We start from the raw sequence: 8,051 nt of genomic DNA, 5'->3' as shown, positions 1-8,051 counted from the left end.
AGGCCGGGCTTTTTTATACGAAGCACCACTCTGCTGACGCAGTGGCCGCAGTTTAGAGGAAGAGACATTGCATGGCACAGGCCAGAGTGCTAGCCGTGGGGACAGTTTGTCGGTAAAACTGCACACAGCCACTTCAGCTGTGTTTATATGCCAGCTGAGGCTAGTGTGGTGCTGCATGTCAACGAAATAAGAAGGCTGAGCGATAACTGGGATGTGAACGTCGCCTTCGCTTCACCTAGACTGGTGTCCATGTTGCCCTCCAGAAGAAAAGGTGGGTGGCAAGTGGTGCACCTTGGAGTACACCAGTGTCGAGATGAGCAGTTTCAAGACAAGTGTAGGAAAGGAGTCACCTTGAGAGAAATATATAGAGAGAGTATACTTCAAGGTGAACAGTGCTGAGGTGAACAAGTTCTCGCAAACCAACCTATCTCTAATGCTTGTATTGCTGTTAAGCGTTTTGGCAGTTATTAGTGCTCTGTGAACATTTATTTTGTGCTGCTTTATTGTTTTATTGTGAACATTGTTTCTGGAACTCGGCAATTCCAGGCATAGTGATCGTTGTTGATGCCAGGGGTTCTCCATGCGCAGTCACGTGTGGATTGCACAGAGTTCGCTTTTGGTTTGGGGAGCCCTTTGCACTTGGCTCTACAGGACCTGCACACTTTTTACCGCACATATTTAAACGCATAGGTATAAGGGGGCAGGAAAAACTGGCATGGGCTAACAAGGTCATCCTTATTTTCTCTGGGCCATCCCTACTTTCTCAGCACCCTTTTCCCTATCCCATTTCCAACTAATGTGCGCCGTCCCCAGTTAAATGGGGCCTCTCAGACACCGTGGAATTAGGATAGTGTTTCCTGACATGTAGCTGCTATTCTGTGTACTCCAGAGCGTGCAGGCAGACATTTGGTGTGTCTGTATGGCCCTCAACAACACGAGAGAAGCTTTACTGTATTGACGAGGGATTGGAGTATCGCAACACCTTTGTTCCTCAAACTTTGCGCCATGCCGCCATGATCTTCCGCGGAGTGTTATTGTGTTTATACCCTAGGTGGCAATGTCAGTATTCAGGTTTGAAACACAGAAGCGAAAAAGCATTGCGTTGCAGTGCACGGCAAAGTCTGGTATCATTTTGAAGAAACTACAACGCCCAATGCAGCAGAGGCCACTTAGCCTTAACAAAGGCATTTAAGCCAGTCTTAAACCTTATATTCTTTCCCATTCCCTTACTGACATTGGCAACATCCTGTCTTATCCGAAGTTGTGGCCCTGGTAAAAGAAATGTTTCTATATGGTGTAAAATGGTACAAGTTTGAGATCCTGGATTCGATGAAGGAGCAGGGTTGTCTATACGGGATTCCTGGTCTGTGTGGAGAATATCCGAGATGTAGATGTTCCCAGAATGGCCGCTGTTTCAGTGAGATTGAGACCACACCCAGTGTTTCGGTTACGAGTTGCAGAGCGAGACACTGCTTGTGTTATTTTTTTTTTCATTCTGGTTGGTTTTTTGAGGTGTGGAGGTGTATACTCGGGTACAAGTTGAGAACGGCAATAGCTCATGTAGTGTATCACTCCTCCGAAGCAACTGACCTGGATGTCAGTGCGCGTGCGTTTTGAAACGAGATTGCGCTTATAGTGTAACATCGTCATCTTTTTCATGCCTAATTTTCTTGTCGCCTCTGCAGGACTTCATAAGCAGAATAAATGCGAGAAATTAGAGAAACGACTCTTGTCACGTTCAAGATACTCACAGTAAGGCACTTTTTGCGCTGTGCAGAATATAGCCGGCTGTGGTGGTGAGGTGCACTGGCAACTTCTGTTCTCGTTCCTAAGTTGTCCCCGAGTATAGTAGTACCACTTTCTCTTGGCCTTGGCATTGCAGATGAAGAATTTCTTCAGGACATAAGACAAAATTTACTCCAAATTTTTTTGCCTCTGACTCTTGCAGACTGAATGTAGAAAGAAAAACCTCACTTTTCTGCAGAGAGGCTTCAGGCATTGCTTCTTTGTTTGCCAATAGGGTCTGGAATAGGGTGTGGTTGCCAATAGGGCCTGGGCTGACTGACGGCAAAGTGCTCCGAGCTTTCCAAACTAAAAACCAAGGTGCCTAGTGAAGTTTGCTCGATAATTTTTTATACCCCTGCAAAATATATCGTGCTTCATGAAGGCTTGCACTTTATCTGGCCGATTTTTCTTTGTTCTGTTATTTCTTATGGTCTCTGCACTGTAATTAGCAAAGTGTGTTAGCCAGGAGTTGCTGTGATTCTGTGGTCAGGGCTGACCTGTTGTACATAGCGGCCTGCGGTACCAAACGTGAAGTCTGCAGAACTGCTGTAGCATAATCAGAACTGTTGTACCTTATCAGAACTGCTGATAAGGCACAGCGGCAACTTCCGGTGCCGTTCTTAAGTTGTCCCTGAGTATAGAGGAAATTTGTGGTTCAATAATCTAGCTTGAAAAAAACATATTTTAATCCGGGAAGATTCTCTGAGGTCATAGAGAAACTCGCCTAAAAGTGGCCAGGGAGTCGCCACTGTTGAATACATTTCCCTTAATATATCAATTATCTGTTTGAAGTTTGTGGTAAAATTTTTGTCATTGTCATCGGGACAATGGATGGATGGAGGCAACTTTATTGATCGCCTGCAGATCGACGCCCTAGAGCGCCGCGACGCGGGCCTCTACGTCATCCTGGTGAGGTCCTCTATTCGGCGTCGGCTTCTGCTACTCCCGCGGTTCGTCGCCCGTGAAGGCGCCTCCCCGTCGTTTTCGCTCGGCTTCTGCCTTTCGAGAGCCTCCAGGACCTGCTGGACGGCCCATGATTGTTCTTCTTGGTCGTAGCTCGCCATCGCTGCTTCTAGCCTCGACAGCAGCCTTCCTCTTCTTGTTGACGCTCGCTCTGGAAACTTGACGCAGTCCCACAACACGTGCACAAAGTCCGCCCTCCCCCGCTGGCATACCTGGCACGTGTCGGTCGGGTAGGCTTCGGGATATATGTGCTTCATCAGGACCGGGGTGGGTGGCGACCCTGTCTGCAGCTGTCGTAACAACACTGCCTCTGCACGGCTCAGTCCCAAGTGAGGGGGCGGAAGAGTCCTTCGAGCCAGGCGGTGGAACTTTGTGACCTCGTTATAGTCTGTCATGCGGTCCTTGACTCCGCACCACTCCGGACGATCGGTTGCGGCGGCGCGGTTAGTTAGCTCTCGCGCCGTCGCGTGGGTCGTCTCGTTGTGGTTGTCGTTTGTTGCCGACGCGTCTTCGCCTGCGTGCGCCGGAAACCACTTGAGACGTATGCTCCTGTTTTCCTTTTGTAACCTCGCCGTCCGCAGCACGCGCTCGGCTTCCTTGCATACTCGGCCCCTGGCGAAATTTCGCACCGCATTCTTCGAGTCACTCAGCACGATCTGGCACCCGGCGTCGGCAATGGCCAGGGCGATGGCCACCTCCTCCGCTTCGGACGCCTCCTTTACTGGAACGCTCGCCGCCGCTCTCGTAGCACCGGTCGATGCCTCGACGACGACCACCGCGAACGCTTCTCGATCTCCTTGATACTCAGCCGCGTCCACGTACCTCGCGTGGCCGTCACTTGCGTATACATCGATGAGGGCCTTAGCCCTCGCCGCTCGTCTGCCCCGGTTGTACTGCGGACTTGGTAGAGGGTCCACCCTGATCCGGCACCGGGTCTCATCGGGGATGGGGACTCTGCTGCTGGCGTTCCCCGCGGCCGCTTCGTATCCCAGGTCTCGCAGTATTTTCCTGCCTGCCTCGGTCGTAGATAGTCGCTCTAGCTGGGAGGTCCGTTGTGCCTTTGCGATCTCGTCGAGCGTGTTGTGCACGCCCAGGCTCAGCAACTTGGTCGTACTCGTGCCCTCGAACAGCCCTAGCGCCGCCTTATAGGCACGTCGTATGATGGCGTTAATCTTGTTGCGCTCGCTCTGCAGCCAGTTGTGGTATGCTGCGACGTACGCGATGTGACTCATCACAAAGGATTGGACGAGCCTGATCAGACTTTCCTCCTTCATGCCTGCCTTGTGGTTGGCGACCCTCTGATGAGTCGCATCGCGTTGGCCACCTTGGCGTTCAGTCGGGCGGTTCGCCGTTTCTCCGCTGCTTCTCGACCACCATGCCCAGGACCCGGATCTTACTGACCTCGGGGATCACTTGGCCGCTCCTCGTCACGACCTTGATCTTCTCGTACTCTCTTGGCTTGTACTTGCTTTGGTTCGCCCTTTTCGGTGGTAGCACCAGCAGCTCTGACTTGCTCGGTGAGCATACCAGGCCGGAACCGTCGAGCTGGACCTCGATCGCATTGACTGCTTCCTGCAGTTTGCCCTCAATGTGAGCGTCGCTGCCTCCTGGGACCCACAGCGTAATATCATCGGCGTAGATGGTGTGCCTGACGCCCTCGATCTTCTCTAGCCGTTCGGCCACCCCGATCATCACCAGGTTGAATAGCAGCGGCGAGATGACGGACCCCTGCGGAGTCCCCACGCTGCCAAGCCTCTTCTCTTGCAGTTGCAGATCGCCGGCGCGAAGCTCGGCTGAACGACCCGTCAGGAATTCTCGTATGTAATTGTACGATCGTTCGCTCAGGCCGAGTCTCGACACCTGGGCCAGGATCGCGGAGTGCTTCACCTTATCGAAGGCACTCTGCAGGTCCAGTCCCAGGATGGCCTTGTTATCTTGCGTCTTGACTTCGTCGTCGTCGATCTCGTTCTTGAGTAATATCATCGCGTCCTGCGTGCTCAGGTGATGCCTGAACCCGATGACCGACGCGGGGTACAGCCCGGACCGCTCCAGGTAGTCCTGCCACCGGTTCACCAGGACGTGCTCCAGCACCTTGCCCACGCACGACGTGAGCGTGATGGGCCGGAGGTTGTCCGTGCTCGGCGGTTTGCCCGGCTTGGGGATGAGGATGGTCCTGGCCGTCTTCCACTGCTTCGGCAGTGTCCCCGACTTCCAGCACTTGTTGAAGTACTTGGTCAGCTTCTCGACTGCCTCGTCGTTCAGGTTCCTGAGCACCTTGTTCGTGATGCGATCCGGTCCGGCCGCGGACTTGCCGTTCAGCTCGTGCAGAGTCGTCCTCACCTCCTCGACGTCTATGTCCCGGTCGAGTTTCTCGTTTGCTTCGCCCCCGTAAGCGAGATGCCGCTCCGTGGGCGTTACCGGCAGGTACTTGTTGTCAATTCTTTTGACGACCTCTGCTTCCCCGTGATCCCGAACCGCCCGGTGCATGAGCTTTGCCAGGGGGTCACGCTGGTGGGTCTTAGTTTTCGTCTCGTCAAGCAGGTGACGCAGCAGGTTCCAGGTCTTGCCGCACTACATCTGCCTGTCCGCCGCGTAGCAGATCTCGTTCCACTGCTGCGCGCAGAGCACTCGGCAGTGGTCTTCGATGGCTCGGTTTAGCTCCGCCACTTTTTTACGTAACCTGCGGTTGAGCCGCTGCGTCTTCCACTTACTAGGTATGGACTGCTTGGCCTCGATGAGGTGAGCCAGTCGGTTGTCGACCCCCGGGATCTCCGCCTCCATCTCTATCATTTTCGTTGCCTCCTTCACCCTCGCCTCGATTTTCGCAGTCCACTCCTCGATCTCGCCCTCGTCGTCCGACGGCAGTCGGTCGCGGAACGCCACCCAGTCCGTCCATCTATATCCCTTCCTTTTTTCGTCGTTCCCCGGTATTATGACCTCCACGATGGCGTGGTCGCTACCGAGATCGTCCCCCGTGTTGCACCACGTAGTCGTGCCCTTCTCGTCGTTCTTCACGAACGTTAGGTCCGGCGTCGTATCCCTGGACACCGAGTTGCCGAGTCTCGTCGGATGCGCTGGGTCCGTTATCAGTGTAAAGTCGAGGTCCGTCGCGTCTTGCAACAGATCTCGCCCTTTGGCCGTGTGCTTGCTGTAGCCCCACGCCGGGTGCATTGCATTTAAGTCCCCGCACGCTAACAGCGTGTGGCTTCCTGCAACGGCGCACGCCTTGCGCAGGAGCGTCTTGAACTTCTGCTTCCGTTGCGACGGGTTACTATAGATGTTGAGCAAGTACACACTACCCTTGCGTTTCTTCCCCGGGATTATCTCGACGAACGCGTGTTCGATGTTGCATGCCGCAATCTCGTGCTCCATGAACGTGAGTCCCTTCCGGACCATCGTGCAGATCCCCCTGCTCCCGTTGTCCGCCGCCGGGGCCTTTGCATAGACTCAGTATCCGGGGAGCAATGGAGCGTCGAGGAGCGTCTCCTGTAGCATTATGACGTCTGGTTTCCTCGTTGACTGTGCGATGTGCTGCTGAATCACTGCCCTCTTCCTCGCGAGCCCGCGGCAATTCCATTGCCACACGGTAAGTCCCTATACTGTTGCTGGGGCGGCCATGATTGCATCAGCGTGAATTGCTGCGTCGTCTCTTGTTTGTAGGGGTGCTGCACCATCACTGACGCAAACGTCGGGTGAGTTACCATCGGTCGTAGTGTTTGTTCGATGAAGGTGAGCCTCTTGACGTTCTCGGTCTCCATTGTCGAGATCGCTGTCTTGATGAACTCTTCCAGCTTGGTGAAATTCGCATCGATGCGTGCCTCGAAACTGTCAAAGCGTGCCTCGATTTTATTCAAACGGTCCTCGATGCTGTTGATTCGCTCGGTCACCGTACTGTCCCGTGGACTCTCGATCGCCCGCTTCTTGGCTGCCGGTCCCTTCGTCTCGGGGGTCACTGGTGTACCGCCTCCGGTGCCCACGCCGGCCCCGCAGGGTGCCATTTCGGGCGTTTCGGTACCGGCAGTGGTACGGGTCGCTAACATCTTCTTGATGTCCTCGATCTCCTTCGACATCTTGTTGACGGTTGCTTTCAGCTCGGCGTTCTCGCGCCTGAGCGCTTCGTTCGCTTCCCTCATGGCTCTCGTTGCCTCGTCCTCCTCCTTGTTTTCGTTGCCCTCAATATTCTTGCTTTTATTCTTGGCAATGTTGGCCCAGCTCACCTTGTCTCGTGACTGCGACCGCCTTCTGCTTGCGCTGCGCTGTCTTCTCTCGCTGTTCCTGCGCTTCGATGGGGTGCGCGAGGCGCGCCGGCCAGCTGCGGCGGCCTCCCCCGATGACGTAAGCGATGACGTCAGCGACGGAAAATCACCCGACCCGAGCTGCGCCCGCAGCTGCAGCTGCTCCTCCGCCATCTTGCGCTCCCACTGTCTCCTCCGAACGACGTACGGTGTCTTGTACTTGTTCTTGCACGTTTTGTCGCCTGTCTCGTGCGGTCCCCCACACAGCCTGCATTTCGGCGTACAATCGTGGCCTTCCTTGGGGTTAGTCGTTCCACAGGCGAAGCGCACATTCGCGTTGGGTGTCGGGCACACGTCGCGACGGTGTCCTACCTTTCCGCACAGTCTGCACACGTCAAAGTGCTTCCGGTACAGGTTGCACTTGGTTATTACTGGACCGTAGCACACGTAGTTTGGAACCTTCTGGCCTTGGAACGCCACGATGACGGTGGTCGAGTTCCCGATCCTCTGAGCTCCCAGGGCCAGCGGATTTCTCGAGTTTATGACGTTGTGCTCTATTTCCTGCCGAGTACCTTCTACTGGTATCCCTCTGATCACTCCTTTCACGGTACCGTGCGGCGCGGTCCGGTACACACCGACTTCGTACTCCTTGCCGTCTATGCAAATGAACTTAATGTGGTTGTCCATTCTTGCTCGCTTGTCGTCGGGTGTATACTCACCACTACAATGTTCTGATGTAGGTTCGGGCTGAATGAGTCCGCCGCTCCCTCCGTTCTTGACACCTTCGCCGCCACCATTATAGCCGACGTCACGGCAGTCATCCCGGCCTTCGCAATGTTCAGGCCTCCCCGGGGCCGCACCACGATCTTGATGTCCTCCTTCGGTGGAACGTCGGGCATCCTTGCAGCCTTCGTTGCCGAAGCCCTCGCGTTCCTGGCATACTTCTTGGTTGCGGACCTCGACTGATGACTGACGTGTCCTGCTGGGGCCTTTGTACCGGGGCCCATAGTCCGCCATCCTGAGTCTGCGTAGAACTTTTCGGGTCTAATGTCGTCTCCTTCCACCTCT

This window comes from Haemaphysalis longicornis, unplaced genomic scaffold (assembly GCF_048455015.1).
Source record: "Haemaphysalis longicornis isolate Haplotype H1 unplaced genomic scaffold, Haemaphysalis longicornis Haplotype H1 scaffold_5, whole genome shotgun sequence".
NCBI lineage: Eukaryota > Metazoa > Arthropoda > Arachnida > Ixodida > Ixodidae > Haemaphysalis > Haemaphysalis longicornis.
Note: the sequence above shows the minus strand (reverse complement) of the source record.